Source organism: Eleutherodactylus coqui, chromosome 2, assembly GCF_035609145.1.
Source record: "Eleutherodactylus coqui strain aEleCoq1 chromosome 2, aEleCoq1.hap1, whole genome shotgun sequence".
Classification (NCBI taxonomy): domain Eukaryota; kingdom Metazoa; phylum Chordata; class Amphibia; order Anura; family Eleutherodactylidae; genus Eleutherodactylus; species Eleutherodactylus coqui.
In genome coordinates this window covers 178,253,881-178,274,353 of record NC_089838.1, presented here as the reverse complement: position 1 = coordinate 178,274,353, position 20,473 = coordinate 178,253,881, and positions in this window count along the sequence as shown.

Here is a 20,473-nt window from a genome sequence, read left to right as displayed (position 1 = left end):
TGTGCAGCTCCTGATGGCTGTGGCACAGGATTATATTACTCATTGCTTCTGTACAGCATTGTGGGCTATTGCCCCGCCCCTTTTAAAGAGGGTCGCTGCCTAGCCGTGCCAACCCTCTGCAGAGTGTGCCTGCGGTTCCTCCTCATGGCAGACGCACTTATAAATAGACATGAAGGTGGTGTGGCATGAGTGCAGCTGAAGGCTGCGCAGGGACACTTTGGTGTGCGCTGTGGACACTGCGTCGTGTGGGGGGGGTTGGGCAGCATGTAACCCAGGAGAAGTGGCAGCGGAGTGTCATGCAGGCAGTGATTGTGCTTTGTTGGAGGTAGTGTGGTGCTTAGCTAAGATATGCATTGCTAATGAGGGCTTTTCAGAAGTAAACGTTGTTGGGAGGGGGGGGCCCACTCTTGCCGCTATTGTGGCTTAATAGTGGGACCTGTGAACTTGAGATGCAGCCCAACATGTAGCCCCTCGCCTGCCCTATCCGTTGCTGTGTCGTTCCCATCACTTTCTTGAATTGCCCAGATTTTCACAAATGGAAACCTTAGCGAGCATCGGCGATATACAAAAATTCTCGAGTCGCCCATTGACTTCAATGGGGTTCGTTACTCGAAACGAACCCTCGAGCATCGCGATAATTTCGTCCCGAGTAACGAGCACCCGAGCATGTTGGTGCTTGCTCATCTCTACTTAGGACCCTTTTACGCTGAATGATAATTGTTCAGATTTTCACTGGATCGCAGCAATCTGAACAATAATCATTCAGTGTAAATGCCTTTACCTCGGCACTAGCTATAGGTTCTTGAAGTAATAACACTTTGGACACATGACAGCACGGTGCGGTAGAGGATCCTGCTGCCGACCCCAGGTATTGGATTTTAGGAAAGGGCTTTAAATATAAGCCCTTCCCTGAAAAACCAGGAAACATAGAGTAAAAAAAAAATAAAAAATCAACTCACCTCCCTTTAGCTGCCAGGGCTCTGTAGTGTTGATCTATCAGCAGGCGGGGATTTAAAATCCCCGCCTGCTGAAAGAGCTGATTGTTATTGGCAGAGGTCCTCAGCCAATCACAGGCAGCTCTCGCTGAATGAATGACAGGCTGATTTTTTAATACTATGTTTCCTAGTTTTTTTAGGGAAGGACTTATATTTAAAGCCCTTCCCTGAAATCCAATTACTGGGGGGGGGGGGGGGCGGGAGCAGATTCCTCTACCACAGCTGGCATGTGTGACAGCTGCAGTAGGAAATTGAAGAATTCCTCTGCTGCATCTGTCACAGATGTGGCAGATGTAGCAGCAGGAAATTCTTTTTACTAGCGCGGAGGAAGGAAATATCTGCAGAATTTGGCAGATGTGTTCTTCTTCGCTGCGGAGGGCATGGCAGCCGTGGAAAGGTAAGGTTTTTTTTTTTGTTTTTTTTATTTTATTTATTTTTTTACACCAAAATTATTGTTTTTTAGGGAAGGGCTTATATGTAAAGCCTAGAGATGAGCGAGCACCCAAATGTTAGGGTCCGCGTTATTCGAGTCAAGCTTTTCGTAAAATTCGAGAGCTCTACTCGAGTAACGAACCCCATTGACTACAATGGAAGACTGAAGCATTTTTGTATGTGGGACGCGGGGTCCGTAGCTTTTTTTTTTTCTTGGTTCGTGTTCTCTCTCCTCTCTCCACAAAAAATTTGCCAATGACGCGCGCTGTGTCGCGGCGGGGAGGGGCCAAAAGAGGCACATCACAGTGGGGAGGAGCTAAAAGCTGGGGCGGGGTCGGACACGATTTGATGCTCGTTCGAGTAACGAGCACCATCGCGTACGCTAATACTTAAATGAGCATCAAGCTCGGCAGAGTATGTTCACTCAACTCTAGTAAAGCCCTTCCATGAAAAACAATTCAGTTGATGTAAGTGTAATTGATGTTAATTTTCATACACCTGTGAGGGTGGTTTCTGAATGGTTAATTCTCCTATACTATTTACTATATATGTGATACATGACTATGTTTGTATACTTGATAAATACCTGTTGGTCAAAATATTTCTACTGTTTATGGAAGAATAAAGACTTTGTTTTTTAAGCACTCTGGATGCTGTCAAATCTACTTTATGCATCACATATTGGGTCTTACAATTTATATAATCTTTAATCTGAAAACTATTTTTATTTTACATATCTGAAAAAGTTTTAGCTGGTGAAATAAAAGTACAGGTCCTACAAACTCTAGCTCCACATTAGAGATGAGCGAACACCAAAATGTTCGGGTGTTCGTTATTCGAAACGAACTTCCCGCGATGTTCGAGGGTTCGTTTCGAATAACGAACCCCATTGAAGTCAATGGGCGACCAGAGCATTTTTGTATTTCGCCGATGCTCGCTAAGGTTTTCATGTGTGAAAATCTGGGCAATTCAAGAAAGTGATGGGAATGACACAGAAACGGATAGGGCAGGCGAGGGGCTACATGTTGGGCTGCATCTCAAGTTCACATGTCCCACTATTAAGCCACAATACCGGCAAGAGTGGGCCCCCCCCTCCCAACAACTTTTACTTCTGAAAAGCCCTCATTAGCATGGCATACCTTTGCTAAGCACCACACTAGCTACAACAAAGCACAATCACTGCCTGGATGACACTCCGCTGCCACTTCTCCTGGGTTACATGCTGCCCAACCGCCCCCCCTCCCCCCCCCACAGCGCACACCAAAGTGTCCCTGCGCAGCCTTCAGCTGCCCTCATGCCACACCACCCTCATGTCTATTTAGAAGTGCGTCTGCCATGAGGAGGAACCGCAGGCACACACTGCAGAGGGTTGGCACGGCTAGGCAGCGACCCTCTTTAAAAGGGGCGGGGCGATAGCCCACAATGCTGTACAGAAGCAATGAGAAATATAATCCTGTGCCAACGCCATCAGGAGCTGCACACGTGGGCATAGCAATGGGGAACCTATGTGCCACACACTATTCATTCTGTCAAGGTGTCTGCATGCCCCAGTCAGACTGGTAATATGTACCTTAACAGTAACCGCGTTGGTGGTAATGTGGTGGTGACTGCGGACCTAGTAGCACGGTTGTATTTTGTTGGTTTTCGGAATGCGGCCAGGATTAAGTGGGCCGTGGCGGGGGGATGGTGTGGGGGCTCTCTTGTTGTGTCGGTAAAGGTGAAATTCTTGGACTGCCACCAGACGAACCAATGCAAAGGCATTTGCCAAGAATGTTTTCCCTGTTGGAGGAGGAGGGGGATGTTTTTGAGGCACTACGTGTCCTCTCCACGTGTCCGTGGTTATATGCACCTTAACAGTAACCGCGTTGGTGGTAATGTGGTGGTGACTGCGGACCTAGTAGCACGGTTGTATTTTGTTGGTTTTCGGAATGCGGCCAGGATTAAGTGGGTCGTGGCGGGGGGATGGTGTGGGGGCTCTCTTGTTGTGTCGGTAAAGGTGAAATTCTTGGACTGCCACCAGACGAACCAATGCAAAGGCATTTGCCAAGAATGTTTTCCCTGTTGGAGGAGGAGGGGGATGTTTTTGAGGCACTACGTGTCCTCTCCACGTGTCCGTGGTTATATGCACCTTAACAGTAACCGCGTTGGTGGCAAATGGCCTCGCCGCCATCATGTCTTTGGGAAGCCTCTGTTTCCACACCCCAGAGACATACCATTAGCAGCGGTATAGGCAGAGCCCAGAATTCGTAACATTTCAGCCGTAGCATTAGGACAGGCCCCACTAACATATCAGTAGCAGCATTATAGGAGGAGCGCAGTCTTCGTTCCATGTCAGCAATAGTAGCACTCAAGACAGGCCCCAGTAACAATTCCGAAGCAGCAGTATAGCGGGAGCGCAGTCTTCGTTCCATGTCAGCAATAGTAGCACTCAAGACAGGCCCCAGTAACAATTCCGAAGCAGCAGTATAGCGGGAGCGCAGTCTTCGTTCCATGTCAGCAATAGTAGCACTCAAGACAGGCCCCACTAACATATCAGTAGCAGCATTATAGGAGGAGCGCAGTCTTCGTTCCATGTCAGCAATAGTAGCACTCAAGACAGGCCCCAGTAACAATTCCGAAGCAGCAGTATAGCGGGAGCGCAGTCTTCGTTCCATGTCAGCAATAGTAGCACTCAAGACAGGCCCCAGTAACAATTCCGAAGCAGCAGTATAGCGGTAGCGCAGTCTTAGTTCCATTTCAGTAGCCTTAGTATAGCCAAGGCCCAAGTTACATTTATGTAGCTAAAGTGTAGGCCAACCCCACACACCTTTCTGTACCATGAGTGCAGGCGAAGAACATACAAATTGCTATGATTACACTGTAGGTGAGGGCCCCAAAAAATTGGTGTACCAACAGTACTAATGTACCTCAGTAAAAATTGGCCATGCCCAACCAAGATGGCAGGTGAATCGCTTTGGTTAATGTGGCTTAAGTGGTAACTAGGCCTGGAGGCAGCCCAGTGTAACGAAAAATTGGTTCAAGTTAAAGTTCCAACGCTTTTAAGCGCATTGAAACTTATAAAAATTGTTCAGAAAAATTATTTGAGTGAGCCTTGTGGCCCTAAGAAAAATTGCCCGTTCAGCGTGATTACGTGAGGTTTCAGGAGGAGGAGCAGGAGGAGGAGGAGGAATATTAGACACAGATTGATGAAGCAGAAATGTCCCCGTTTTGGATGGTGAGAGAGAACGTAGCTTCCATCCGCGGGTGCAGCCTACGTATTGCTTACGTATCGCTGCTGTCCGCTGGTGGAGAACAGAAGTCTGGGGAAATCCAGCCTTTGTTCATCTTGATGAGTGTTAGCCTGTCGGCACTGTCGGTTGTCAAGCGGCTACGCTTATCTGTGATGATTCCCCCAGCCGCACTAAACACCCTCTCCGACAAGACGCTAGCCGCAGGACAAGCAAGCACCTCCAGGGCATACAGCGCTAGTTCAGGCCACGTGTCCAGCTTCGACACCCAGTAGTTGTAGGGGGCAGAGGCGTCACCGAGGATGGTCGTGCGATCGGCTACGTACTCCCTCACCATCCTTTTACAGTGCTCCCGCCGACTCAGCCTTGACTGGGGAGCGGTGACACAGTCTTGGTGGGGAGCCATAAAGCTGGCCAGGCCCTTAAAGACTGTTGCACTGCCTGGGATGTACATGCTGCTCGATCTCCGCACCTCCCCTGCTACCTTGCCCTCGGTACTGCGCCTTCTGCCACTAGCACTGTCGGCAGGGAATTTTACCATCAGCTTGTCCGCAAGGGTCCTGTGGTATAGCAACACTCTCGAACCCCTTTCCTCTTCGGGAATGAGAGTGGGCAGGTTCTCCTTATAGCGTGGGTCGAGCAGTGTGTACACCCAGTAATCCGTCGTGGCCAGAATGCGTGCAACGCGAGGGTCACGAGAAAGGCATCCTAACATGAAGTCAGCCATGTGTGCCAGGGTACCTGTACGCAACACATGGCTGTCTTCACTACGAAGATCACTGCCAGGATCCTCCTCCTCCTCCTCCTCCTCCTCCTCAGGCCATACACGCTGAAAGGATGACAGGCAATCAGCCGGTGTACCGTCAGCAGCGGGCCAAGCTGTCTCTTCCCCCTCCTCCTCATCCTCCTCATGCTCCTCCTCCTCCTCCTGTACGCGCTGAGAAATAGACAGGAGGGTGCCCTGACTATCCAGCGGCATACTGTCTTCCCCCGCCCCCGTTTCCGAGCGCAAAGCAGCTGCCTTTATGGTTTGCAGGGAATTTCTCAAGATGCATAGCAGAGGAATGGTGAAGCTAATGATTGTAGCATCGCCGCTCACCACCTGGGTAGACTCCTCAAAATTACCAAGGACATGGCAGATGTCTGCCAACCAGGCCCACTCTTCTGAAAGGAATTGAGGAGGCTGACTCCCACTGCGCCGCTCATGTTGGAGTTGGTATTCGACTATAGCTCTACGCTGTTCATAGAGCCTGGCCAACATGTGGAGCGTAGAGTTCCACCGTGTGGGCACGTCGCACAGCAGTCGGTGCACTGGCAGCTTAAAGTGATGTTGCAGGGTGCGCAGGGTGGCAGCGTCCGTGTGGGACTTGCGGAAATGTGCGCAGAGCCGGCGCGCCTTTACGAGCAGGTCTGACAAGCGTGGGTAGCTTTTCAGAAAGCGCTGAACCACCAAATTAAAGACGTGGGCCAGGCATGGCACGTGCGTGAGGCTGCCGAGCTGCAGAGCCGCCACCAGGTTACGGCCGTTGTCACACACGACCATGCCCGGTTGGAGGCTCAGCGGCGCAAGCCAGCGGTCGGTCTGCTGTGTCAGACCCTGCAGCAGTTCGTGGGCCGTGTGCCTCTTATCGCCTAAGCTGAGTAGTTTCAGCACGGCCTGCTGACGCTTGCCCACCGCTGTGCTGCCACACCGCGCGACACCGACTGCTGGCGACATGCTGCTGCTAACACATCTTGATTGCGAGACAGAGGAGGAGGAGGAGGAGGGTGCTTTAGTGGAGGAAGCATACACCTCCGCAGATACCACCACCGAGCTGGGGCCCGCAATTCTGGGGGTGGGTAGGACGTGAGCGGTCCCAGGCCCTGACTCTGTCCCAGCCTCCACTAAATTCACCCAATGTGCCGTCAGGGAGATGTAGTGGCCCTGCCCGCCTGTGCTTGTCCACGTGTCCGTTGTTAAGTGGACCGTGGCAGTAACCGCGTTGGTGAGGGCGCGTACAATGTTGCGGGAGACGTGGTCGTGCAGGGCTGGGACGGCACATCGGGAAAAGTAGTGGCAACTGGGAACTGAGTAGCGCGGGGCCGCCGCCTCCATGATACTTTTGAAGGACTCCGTTTCCACAACCCTATACGGCAGCATCTCAAGGCTGATGAATTTTGCTATGCGGACGGTTAACGTTTGAGCGTGCGGGTGCGTGGCGGCGTACTTGCGCTTGCGCTCCAACAGTTGCGCAAGCGACGGCTGGACGGTGCGCTGAACTACACTGCTGGATGGGGCCGAGGACAGCGGAGATGAGGGTGTGGGTGCAGGCCATGAGGCGGTAGTGCCTGTGTCCTGAGAGGGGGGTTGCATCTTAGTGGCAGGTTGGGGCACAGGGGGAGAGGCAGGGGTGCAAACCGGAGGCGCTGAACGGCCTTCGTCCCACCTTGTGGGGTGCTTGGCCATCATATGTCTGCGCATGGTGGTGGTGGTGAGACTGTTGGTGTTGGCTCCCCGGCTGAGCTTTGCGCGACAAAGGTTGCACACCACTGTTCGTCGGTCGTCAGGCGTCTCTGTGAAAAACTGCCAGACCTTAGAGCACCTCGGCCTCTGCAGGGTGGCATGGCGCGAGGGGGCGCTTTGGAAAACAGTTGGTGGATTATTCGGTCTGGCCCTGCCTCTACCCCTGGCCACCGCACTGCCTCTTGCAACCTGCCCTGCTGATGCCCTTGACTCCCCCTCTGAAGACCTGTCCTCCTGAGTAAGCGTTGCACACCAGGTGGGGTCAGTCACCTCATCGTCCTGCTGCTCTTCCTCCGAATCCTCTGTGCGCTGCTCCCTCGGACTTACTGCCCTTACTACTACCTCACTGCAAGACAACTGTGTCTGATCGTCATCGTCCTCCTCACCCACAGAAAGTTGTTGAGACAGTTGGCGTAAGTCCCCAGCCTCTTCCCCCGGACCCCGGGAACTTTCGAATGGTTGGGCATCAGTGACGATAAACTCCTCTGGTGGGAGAGGAACCGCTGCTGCCCAATCTAAGCAGGGGCCCGAGAACAGTTCCTGGGAGTGTTCCCGCTCCTGAGCAGGTGTCATTGTAGTGGAGTGAGGAGGCTGGGAGGAAGGAGGAGCAGCAGACAGAGGATTCGGATTTGCAGCAGTGGACGGCGCAGAACTGCGTGTTGACGATAGGTTGCTCGAAGCACTTTCTGCCATCCAGGTCAGGACCTGCTCACACTGCTCATTTTCTAATAACCGTCTCCCGCGTGGACCCATTAATTGGGCGATGAATGTGGGGACGCCAGAAACGTGCCTCTCTCCTAATCGCGCAACAGTCGGCTGCGACACACCTGGATCAGGAGCTCGGCCTGTGCCCACACCCTGACTTGGCCCTCCGCGTCCTCGGCCGCGTCAACGTCCTCTAGGCCTACCCCTACCCCTCAGCATGCTGTATTACCAGTGATTTGATTTCACAGGCAGGAAATAAATTGGCGCAAGACTGCAGCCAAATATAATTTTTTCCCTTTTTTGAAAACGAAAGGCCCCACTGCCTCTAGTGAATGAATAATCTAAGTTTAATAACTGTGCTGTGTCCCTGCTAATGTGTCACAGAACGTGAGGGTAGCAGAGTTATTAACTCTGGCAGAGCAGGTATTTTTTTTCCCAATTAAGGAAAGCAAATGGCGAAGCCAGGAGTAAAACGTAGCTGGGTGCTTCTGATTTTTAAACGTTGCACACGCAGCCGACACGTGTCCACCGCCCTTAGGACGGACAGAGGCAGGACAAATACAATTATTTTCAGTTTTTTTCCACCAAAAGGCAGCACTGCGTATATTCAATGAACATGAGAAGTTTAATAACTGTGCTGTGGCCCTGCTAATGTGGCACAGAACGTGAGGGTAGCAGAGTTATTAACTCTGGCAGAGCAGGTATTTTTTTTCCCAATTAAGGAAAGCAAATGGCAAAGCCAGGAGTAAAACGTAGCTGGGTGCGTCTGATTTTTAAACGTTGCACACGCAGCCGACACGTGTCCACCGCCCTTAGGACGGACAGAGGCAGGACAAATACAATTATTTTCAGTTTTTTTCCACCAAAAGGCAGCACTGCGTATATTCAATGAACATGAGAAGTTTAATAACTGTGCTGTGGCCCTGCTAATGTGGCACAGAACGTGAGGGTAGCAGAGTTATTAACTCTGGCAGAGCAGGTATTTTTTTTCCCAATTAAGGAAAGCAAATGGCAAAGCCAGGAGTAAAACGTAGCTGGGTGCGTCTGATTTTTAAACGTTGCACACGCAGCCGACACGTGTCCACCGCCCTTAGGACGGACAGAGGCAGGACAAATACAATTATTTTCAGTTTTTTTCCACCAAAAGGCAGCACTGCGTATATTCAATGAACATGAGAAGTTTAATAACTGTGCTGTGGCCCTGCTAATGTGGCACAGAACGTGAGGGTAGCAGAGTTATTAACTCTGGCAGAGCAGGTATTTTTTTTCCCAATTAAGGAAAGCAAATGGCAAAGCCAGGAGTAAAACGTAGCTGGGTGCGTCTGATTTTTAAACGTTGCACACGCAGCCGACACGTGTCCACCGCCCTTAGGACGGACAGAGGCAGGACAAATACAATTATTTTCAGTTTTTTTCCACCAAAAGGCAGCACTGCGTATATTCAATGAACATGAGAAGTTTAATAACTGTGCTGTGGCCCTGCTAATGTGGCACAGAACGTGAGGGTAGCAGAGTTTTTAACTCTGGCAGAGCAGGTATTTTTTTTCCCAATTAAGGAAAGCAAATGGCAAAGCCAGGAGTAAAACGTAGCTGGGTGCGTCTGATTTTTAAACGTTGCACACGCAGCCGACACGTGTCCACCGCCCTTAGGACGGACAGAGGCAGGACAAATACAATTATTTTCAGTTTTTTTCCACCAAAAGGCAGCACTGCGTATATTCAATGAATAATAACTGTGTTGTGGCCCTGCCTACACAATTCTTTCCCTGCAGTATCAATGGAGGGTGCAATGCTCTGCAGAGGCGATTTTGAGAAGAAAAAAAAAATGCAGCACAGCTAACAGCAGCCAGCACAGTACTGCACACGGTTAAATATGGCCCTAGAAAGGACCGTTGAGGTTCTTGAAGGCTACACTCACTCCTAACACTCTCCCTGCCTATGCAGCACTTCTGTCCCTAATGCCGGGTGCAACGCTCTGCAGAGGCGATTTTGAGAAAAAAAATAATTGCCACTGCTAACAGCAGCCAACACACAGCTATCAGTGGCCCTAATAAGGACCTTTGGGGGTCTTGAAGCCTACACTAACTACCAATTCTTTCCCTACAGCAGCTCCGGTACAAACAGCACTGTCCCTCATCTAACTCACACGGCATCTGAGGCGAGCCGCGGGAGGGGCCGACTTTTATATTCGGCGGACACCTGATCACCCCAGCCACTCACAGCAGGGGGGTGGTATAGGGCTGGAACAACACAGGGGGAAGTTGTAATGCCTTCCCTGTCTTTCAATTGGCCAGAAAAGCGCGCTAACGTCTCAGGGAAGGAAGTGAAAGTAACCCGAACACCGCATGGTGTTCGTTACGAATAACGAACATCCCGAACACCCTAATATTCGCACGAATATCAAGCTCGGACGAACACGTTCGCTCATCTCTACTCCACATCTATTGAATCCCTTCTGTTGCAACCATGTTGCTTGTGGTCGCTTTCTAAGATCTACCAAACTAGAAGAAAGAGCCCTAAAATTAGGGGCCAATTAAAAACTACTCTGCATCCATTATACAAAATGAAATGTGGGTACTCATCCTCATATAACACTGGTATATATTAATGTCCCGAATCTGATGGATATTTACTGTCACGTTCTGCCCCTGGGACCTGTAGTTCTATGGGTTTCCAGGAACACACTGCTGCAGTTGTGGTTGATTTGGCTGGCTGATGGTGTGTAGTTCACCAGCCAATCGGTCTGCTGCACATAAATATCATCCCCTCTTTCTAGAGGGTGCTGGTCATTTACCCCTTTTGCTATTTTCCTCATACCCTCTCAGAACCCTGGTGGTTGGAGTCATGCATGTTCTGCTCTGGTGTTGCTAGCTTGCATGAGGTTCTGGGTGGGATTCCCTCGTCTGTTTGTTGGTGTGAACAGCGACATATTCAGTGTCTGTTGTAGGTGACCAGACATGAGGTGTGAACTATCCTGTTTAGTTTGCATGTTGAAATACCCTTTTGTGTTTCTGCCAGTTTCTATCTAGAGCGAACCAGGCCCTTAGTTCCAGTATGGGGCTGTCCCTCTTAGGATGGTCGCACCGCTTGCAGGTTCAACTCCCCTTTGGGTTTTAGTTGTCTTGTTAGAGTAGGCAACAAGGACCCTTGACATGGGCTTGTGAGCTTCTGTACTTTTTCCAAAGCACTAACTGATAACTCATATTTATTAGTTATTCCATCTGCTGATGTGTGTAGGTGTTCTTGGTAAGTGTTTTGGCGTTTGTCAGTCGTTGTTAGATGTTTGCTCACTCGTCCATTTATATGTTATAGCATTACAGTTTTATTGTTGTTGGTTATTTGCTTGCATGTGCCATTTATTTTTGTTGGGGTCCTGCGTGTATGCACATCCCATTCTACTCCCCTTTGTTCTTCATGTCCTTTCTCTCCAGCCTTTGTTTGGGTTGCATCCATGTAGGTCGTTGCTCCAACCGCCATCATGGACTTAACATAATGAACATAAGTGCTAACCTTCTATTTGCTTTCTCCCTGGACATGGTGCATCTTATACTCAGAGCTTACTCACTTGATCCTACAATGCACTTTGGAGAAGTTCCAACTGAGAAAGGGCAGGTGGGCATTTGGTGTACTTCAAGCATTATGCCAGCATTGGTGCATAGCACTACTTTTGCAACTTTAATGTTCTGGGTCCTTATGCAAAATCTGTAGCATGGCTCCTCTTACTGTTACCACACTGTATAGGATCTCCCTCTGTTATCAATGTGGCAGAGGGATTTTTGGATCCCCTCATAGATCTGCATTCTCTCCACCCTCCATAGCTCAGTACTAACTTGGACAGTTAAAGACAGTGGCATGTTGACACATAGCCAAATACGCTACATAGAATCACACAACTTTTACTTGTATTAAACATGCATACTTTCAGTAGAAAATAGGCATGCTGTAGAATTTCCATTGACAAAAGCTCTAAATTATTAAAAAATGTATTTAAATGTTTATTCTTGAGCCAGCTGCAGTCATGCATAATGGATCACTTGAAGGAAAGAGGCTTGCAAAAAGGGAAATTCAGAAACCTGCCAGGCTTTAGTTATAAATCTGATTATCTGGTAAAAATTAATTCCTGTTTAAATAACATGTCACAGTCTAAGTATAAACTTACATATTCAAATACTTCCCACATTTCCACATGCTGTGAACATAACGGAAGCTTGATATGTTTTATAGAATCGTCCATTTCTACTCCATAGATTTCATTAAAAATTGATCTTGGTGTCAAGAGAATGTTCTTTGTTGCTGATCTTTATTAAAGAAACTGGAGATATAGTAGTTCTAGATGAAATTCTTCTACCATTTTGAATATCCCACAGAATAGACCAATGTGTGCTTGTGTGTTTGTAAATAGTTTTTTTTTTTTTTTACTAAGCCTAACCTGATCTACATAAAGCAGGTGACAAAATGTGCCACAAATCCACAATGAAATTCACATAAAATCCACAAAATATTTTGGACCTGATGGATCTCTGTTCATGTTTTTTTCAATAAAAAGATATGTGAGCTAAAAATTCACAAACTATACCTGTGCGACATATGGAATGGATTTCACCCTTTGCAATCACGAGAATGAAAAATCTGCCACATTTCCACAGTAGAACAGAGCTTGCTGCAGATTTCAAAATCCACAATGCATGTTGCTATGAAAACCCTATGCACTGCAGCTTAGTGCAGATTTTTAGTGTAGAACAGGAAACATTGGGGATATAGTGTAGGATTGTAGGTATCTATAATACACCTGTTGCATGAGTCCTTTGCTGTTAGCAACACTGATGAATACATCCTGTGCTATTCTTTGGAAACATTGGTATAGCTTAAAAGGGTTGTACCACTGACGTAGCTATAGGGGATGCAGTTGCACCTGGGCCCAGGAGCCTTAGGGGCCCATAAAGCCTCTCTTCTCCATATAGGGAGCCCAGTACTATGAATAAAGCATTATAGTTGGGGACCCTGTTACAGGTTTTGTATTGGGGCCCAGAAGCATCAAATTACACCTCTAGGTTGTACGGCTAGTTAAACAGGACTACTATGTGAAAATAATAAAGAGATATACTTACCTCTGCAAAGATGAGGTGTCAATAAATTGGGTGATTGCTGCAGCCAATGAGAGGCTGTAGCAACACGTACCTGAACTCGTGGCATCATGGCGCTTAGGACGTAAGTGTCAATGCTAGGAGAACAGTGCAGCCTGTCATTGTCTGCAGCAATGACCTGATATCCTGTGACATCATCTGTCACAGGAATCACCAAGATTGAAGCAGGTTGTAGCTCTGGATTCCATCGGCCGCAGATGGGTAAGTATGCTTCTGTTTATTTTCACACAAGGGGTCCTATTCAAAAGGGGTTGTCCAGTAAGCGGACAACCCCTTTAAAGTTGGTGATTCAGTTTAGTGCAATGACAAAGATATTGTTTGTAATCCTATCAATTATTGAAGGAGTGTTCTTATCTCAGCCAATCATATGTAGCACAGTGGAGACAGCATAGCCTGGTGGACTCTGCTGTTTGCGGAACCCTCAAATTGCAGAAACAGTGTAGTTCTCTGTGCTACACAGTTCCTATAACTGTCATTCATTACTACTGGAGTCATGGAAACCGTGTAGAACAGCCAGGTCCGCTGTTTCCTTGGCTTCACTGGTAACCAAGGCATACAGACTAGTATTTTCATCTTGGCTATGGGAATATTCCTATAACCCCTTTGCACATTTGGGCATACCTGTACAGGTAAGTTCATATGTTCCTATGTAAGCTATGCACAAAGGTCACTAACGGAAGTGCATTTTCATGTTAATGACCAGCATCAGAGAAAGCTCTGTTCCCAGACGTTAATTCGTTAATACTTCAGATGATGCAGAACATGACACCTAAATAATTTCATAGAGGAAGCGGGCAAATGGGTTATGATAGCACAGGTGCCTAAAAAAAAAACAAGGTCTGCCATAAGTTTATGTCTATAAGGCTCATTCACAGCGATGTATTTTCTGTCCATGTGCTGTCCATATTTTTGGCTGACTCAATATGAACCAATGTTGCATGTAAAAAAAAAATTGAAGCATGTCATATTTTGGTTCAAATTCATCCTTTTTTTTTTTTTGCGTAGGAGAAAGATGAATGACACGAGGATGGCACACGGACATAAGAATATGCACATACGCAACAAAAACACACGCAACATGCAGTGAAATTAGACTAGAATTGCATTCACCTATGTGAATGAGCCAGAGGCACGAGCCATAGATGTGACACAGACAGACAGAAATACGGTCATTTAGAAAACGATGTATTTCAAAGCATTATATATAAAATCAGGAGATTGAAAAATGAATAAATAAAAGTTAATAAGTACACTAAAATTACTCCAATAAAGGTCAACATGTACAGAAAAAAACAAGCCATTACACAGCTATGTCAACAGAAAAGTGAAAAATGTGTTGGAATATGGTAATTTTTTTCATAAACACAAACTTTTATTGTGAAAAATAGTAAAACATAAAAAAAGTGCATTTGACATCACCATAACAACCCACAGAGTAATATGAACATGAGATTTATATCAATGGTGAGCAATGTAGAAAGAAAAACAACAGAATTACAATTTATTTATTTTTTATTTTTTTTACACTGCTTCCTTGGAAAAATGTTTTTAATCAATGTTCTAGTATGGTGCCAATCAAAACTGCATCTCGTCCTTCAAGAAACAGCCCCTCGCCAAAGGGAAATAAAAACCTTGAAGCGACCCTCCGGGCCTGGAGAAACAGAGACTGCCATACCAGCTTCTCTGACTGTCTGATACACACTGTGCATTAGTTTGGTCATTAGTCTAAGACACTACATGCTTTAATTAACCAGTGCTACCCACATGAGCAGTGCAGTCAGAGCAGCATGTAGTGTCTTACATATGACTACATGCTATGCACAGTGTGAATCAGGTAGTTAGAGAAGTGGTTGGGCCATCTTTGTTCCTCCAGGCCTGGAGGGTTGCTTTAAGACTCTAAGCAATGAAGAAAATTATGTATCCTGAAGGTGAAAAAAAAGCCAGATTTTAAGAGTTAAGATCAATGTAAAAAATTGTAATTATGTTGTTAATTATTTTCCATGCCTAAATGTCAAAAATAGAACATACAGTCAGCTGAACCACTTATATTTTAGGTGATATCTTTTAGTGCGCACTGTAGATATGCTAACATTATTTTTGTAATTGAAGAACTGATCAAAATCAATTGTGGATTAACTTCTCTTGCAAAGATATGAGCAGCTCCTAATTAATTTGCACACTAATCAGGATTGCTAAGCCTAATTCTCATAAGAAGCAAACATGAATTACTATGTGCTATGAGAGGAAAGTGCTGAGCAACATTATTTTCACAATATCTCTAGCTAAAGTTAGGACCCATCACTGGGATCCATTGGCATTCAATGCCAAGAAATATTTGAACAATACAAAATATGGCTGTATCTGATTTAGGCTTCATTCACACGAGCATATATTGGCCCCATTTTCACGGCTGGCCGATATACGCTGCCCACTGATGCATTGGTTTACAATGCATCAGTTCAGATGGCGTGGTCCCGTGGCGTAAAAACGGCTGGCCGGCAAAGATGGAGTGTATGGTGCGCTTTCTGGTCAGGCATTTGTACGCCGGCCAGAAAAGATAGTTCAAGGACTATCTTTCTGACTGGAATACGGCGGTGGTTCCCATAGACTCCTATTAGAGCTGCTGGAGAAGAGAGGTGGAAGGGAGTTTAGCAGCATGACTGCTAACCTTTCACCAACTACCCTCCTCCTCTCCACCCCTTACTGGCTGTTTGCAATGGGAGGAGGCAGGAGCTTGTTGCTAAGCTCCTGCCACGTCCTGCGCCCTTCCATTGCTTGCAGCCAACAAAGGGCGGAAGGGGGACAGAAGCTTAGAACACTAGCTCCCGCTCCCCCCTCACCCCCCATTCCCTTGCCGAGAGCTAGTGAGAGTATGGAAACGGGAAGGCAGTTTAGCAGAGCTAAACTGTCTCCCCCTGCTCAACCGTATCCATCTGAACGGGCGCACAAACGGCAGATGCAGCTGTGACTTGGTCATGGGTGTCTATCATTCACAAAATTTTCGGTCCCACTGTAGCCATGACACGGCTGACCGAAAATTGCCTATGCTTGTGTGAAAGAGCCCTTAGCCATAAACGTTTGCTACAGAGGTCTAATAATGTTCCTTATACTCTCACCTCAAAATAAAAAAAAACTGAGCTAAATTAAAGAAATGCTCCTTAACCCCTGAGGACACAATCCTTTTTTTTTTTTTTTCTTTTCCTTCCCACATTAAAACCGTCCTAACATTGTCTTTTTTAAGTGGTACCATTTAATGCACCATAGAATGCACTAAAACCTCTCTAAGGAGCTAAATAGAAACAATGCAATTGTACCATTTTGAGGGGTCCACTTTTCATGGTATACATGGTGTGGCAAAAAATGACATGGTGACTTTATGTTCAATCAGTTTTATTAAGTAACTTTTTTTTGCAAAAATACAATACAAAATATCCATCAGGTCGCGCAGGACCTGATAATATGTATAAGTATCAGAAATCTAACCTTTCAAACCGGCAGTGAACCTGAGTATACTAGGGACTCTTATTGTAAAATTATTATGTAGTGATCTAATAAGAAATGCTGGGAACTGAGAAAGCTGGTTAACAGTATTGCGGTATACCTGTTCACTGCCAAGGAAAGAGAGCCTCTGAGAGAATGGTCCCAGAGGCATAAGGTATAAGATGGTAACTTTATTATGTGGGTCAGTACGAATACGGCGATGCCATAACATTTTTTGGGTTGGACTACTTTTAAAAAATAAAATCTTTCACTTGCCATTTTCTGCTTTTTTTTTTCTTTCTTTTTTTACTATTCTGTTGATGGGGTTGTATAGAGACTCCTTTTTTGTGGAATGACCTGTAGATTCCTTTTTAATAGTTTTTTAAATTTAATTTTATGTTGGAGATGGGAACGTTGTTGGGACCTCCAGCAAGCAGCTTTTCTCTGTAGGGAAACCAATAATGTCCAATTTACCTTTGGTGCCATCACAGAGGAGAATGAGCATTCTACAATATTCATTCATCAATAAGTTATCTTAATGCAGCACAGGACAGGTACTCAGCGCAACAGACACTCTTTGTAACTGCTCTCCACTCTGGTCAAGAATTGAGTCGTATGTGATTTCCCCCCCTGACCCCTTTTTCCTTTCTGTATCACAAATACTTGAATAAAAACTGATTTAAAAAAAAAAAAAATTGAGGAAGAATCCTGAACCATGACGATCCATGGTGTTGGGAATTGCTGCTCCAATCATGCTTAAAACCACAGTACCCTTTTAAAATGTTTCCAAACCCCATCATATATGTATGGGGGAAGCCACAGTTGAGTGTATGAAGCAAGCTCTCAAGCTGAGCCCACTCCATTCGTGAAGGATGGCAATTGTGCTAATGAGCTGACATTCATGTGCAATAGCGGAGATTGGAGATCCAGTTCTGTCCATTTAACCCCTTAGATGTTATCAATGAAGGGTGCTCCCTCTATCATGTAATTATTGGAGCCCTAAGGCAGAGAACCTCCCCCCTAAAATCCTAGCTGTGCCTTTGTGTTAATCACTGGTATCTGAATGAAGTCCTAGGTCGAAGGTTCAATCTGAATTCATAGTGTATCATAAATATGTAATTTGTTCTTTATATGCTTCTATTTTTTCTGTTAATTTTAAAATAAAACATGTATTCAAAAAAAGGTAGTTGTTAAAATAAATAAAATAAGATACAAATAGGAAAATATAAAAATGCAAAACCATAAAGTAAAAATATGTGTATAGAAAGAACATAATATTGAAGAATAAATGAGATGTACACATCTATATATATATAATTGAATGTATGCATGTGTGTGTGTGTCTGTCTGTCTGTTTGTCCTTTATGCGCTACTACACCATTCATCCGATTGCCATGAAACTTTGGGAAGTTGTTGAGTACACTCCTGGGAAGATTACTGGCATAGTACATTTATGCTACGATAAATGGCGCGCGTGTGAGCGTTGTCGACAGTTAGGCCCCCCCACGTAGATCTTTCGATTTCCATCATTGCCACTAATTCTCCCACTTCCCGATGTTCTAGAAACATGAAATTTGGCACGAGCATTGATTATGTCATAAATAGGAAAAGGTAATGGGTCCCAACTCGATTATTCAATTCTAAGTGCCAAAGAATTAGCGTCCAAATTTTACGTACGGAATCTAATTCTCTCACTTCCCGATGTAATTTGGCGCAAGCATTGATTATGTCATAAATAGGAAAAGCTAATGGGTCTAAACTTGATTATTCAATTCTTGCGCAAAAGAATTAGCGTCCAAATTTTACATACGGAATCCAATTCTCTCACTTCCTGATGTCATCTATATATATATATATATATATATATATAAATGAATGTCTGTCTGTCTGTCCTTTATGCATTACTACACCATTCATCTGATCGCCATGAAACTTTGGGAAGTTGTTGAGTACACTCCTCGGAAGATTACTGGAATAGCACATCTATCCTACGATAGGTGGCGCGCGTGCAAGCGTCGTCGACATTTATGCCCCCCAGATAAAGATCGTTTGATTTCCATCTCAAGCACGAAAGCAAAAGGCATTACGAGCAACGGGATGAGTGTTCAACTACAAAATGATGCATCTGCCGAACGTTTCGCAAGACAATTGCTGGATATTGAGAATGCTGAGGTAAAATGAAAGCTGTGCTGTGATTGGTTGCTATTTCTTATACTGCTGAGGTAAAATGAAAGCTATGCTGTGATTGGTTGCTATTTCTTAAACTGCTGAGGTAACATGAAAGCTGTGCTGCGATTGGTTGCTATATATTATACTGCTGAGGCAACATGAAAGCTGTGCTGTGATTGGTTGCTACTTATACTGCTGAAGTTACATGAAAGTTGCGCTGTGATTGGTTGCTATTTCTTATACTGCTGAGGTAAAATGAAAGCTGTGCTGTGATTGGTTGCTATTTCTTATACTGCTGAGGTAAAATGAAAGCTATGCTGTGATTGGTTGCTATTTCTTAAACTGCTGAGGTAACATGAAAGCTGTGCTGCGATTGGTTGCTATATATTATACTGCTGAGGCAACATGAAAGCTGTGCTGTGATTGGTTGCTACTTATACTGCTGAAGTTACATGAAAGTTGCGCTGTGATTGGTTGCTATTTCTTATACTGCTGAGGTAAAATGAAAGCTGTGCTGTGATTGGTTGCTATATATTATACCGCTGAGGTAAAATGAAAGCTGCACTGTATTGGGTGTTATTTCTCTTACTGCTGAGGTAACATGAAAGCTGCGCTGTGATTGGTTGTTATCTAGATATATAAAAACGAATGTATGTCTGTCTGTCTTCGCAGCAACGCGCGACGGGTAAGCTAGTGACAAAAAAATATAAATATATGAAGTAACAATGCATGTCTTGCAATGGGTGGAATTATAGCCACAGAATTAACATAACATCATTTTTACTGCACAGTAAATGCCAGAAAAAGGAAAACACAAAACAATGACAATTTTTTTTCTTCTATTCCAGGGCAAATATTTTTGAAAGTTTCTGAATAGAGGGTGTGACCTGAAACACATGGAGTAAGCAGCACATTCATTAGCTCCATTGCCCTGGGCTAAAAATCGTGTCTCCGCAGCATCCTATGTAGGTCCCTGGTGACCAAATCAGATCACTTATCTCTTCTAGTGCTCTTGTATAGTGGGGAAAGCAAAAAAGAAGCTGTTATATCTGATTAGCAACACATTAATCAGCAGAACTTGCTTCAGTATGACGACTCTCTGTCCGCCTCCCTCAAACCAGTGTCTGAGGTATCTCCTAAAACTATGTTGCTGGAATTGATCATCACTCCAGAAAGACATTAATGCTGCTTTTGAAAAGATACAAGCAGAGTTTCCAGCACTGGGTGAACGTACTTCTCACATTGAATCTAAAATGGCAGAATTCTCATCCGCTCACAATAAGTTAGTGGATATAAATAATGCCCTATAGGAAATCCACATCGCCACCTACTAGATTATTGTGGCTGCAGGCACTCGATAGCATCCAACAGCTAGAAGAATTATGCGCCAAAGATGAGATGCGACATAGTAGCTACTTGACAACCTGGTCCATATGGATCCTGCATCGTAACGCTCCCAAAACATTAACGTGGGTGGCGAGTGGCTCCATACCCCAACAACAATCTGTATCCGTCACTCCATAATAATATCGCAAAACAATCAATCAACGAGTAACCGGCTAACAGGTCAGACCACCCCCCCCCCCCCTTTATGTCTCCCCCACCGCGACTTCCTACCTTCTTTCTCTATCTCTTTCTACTTCTCTCAACAGTTGCTTCTTGTTTCAGTAAGAACCAATGTTGGTAACACAAAAAATTCAAGCGAATGCAAGCATACCAAGACAAGGTTGTTTATTTTTTCATTTATTATTACCTATTAAGTTCATTGCATTGTTAGGTAAAACTGTTATAAGATGGTAACGTAATAATATTTGACAA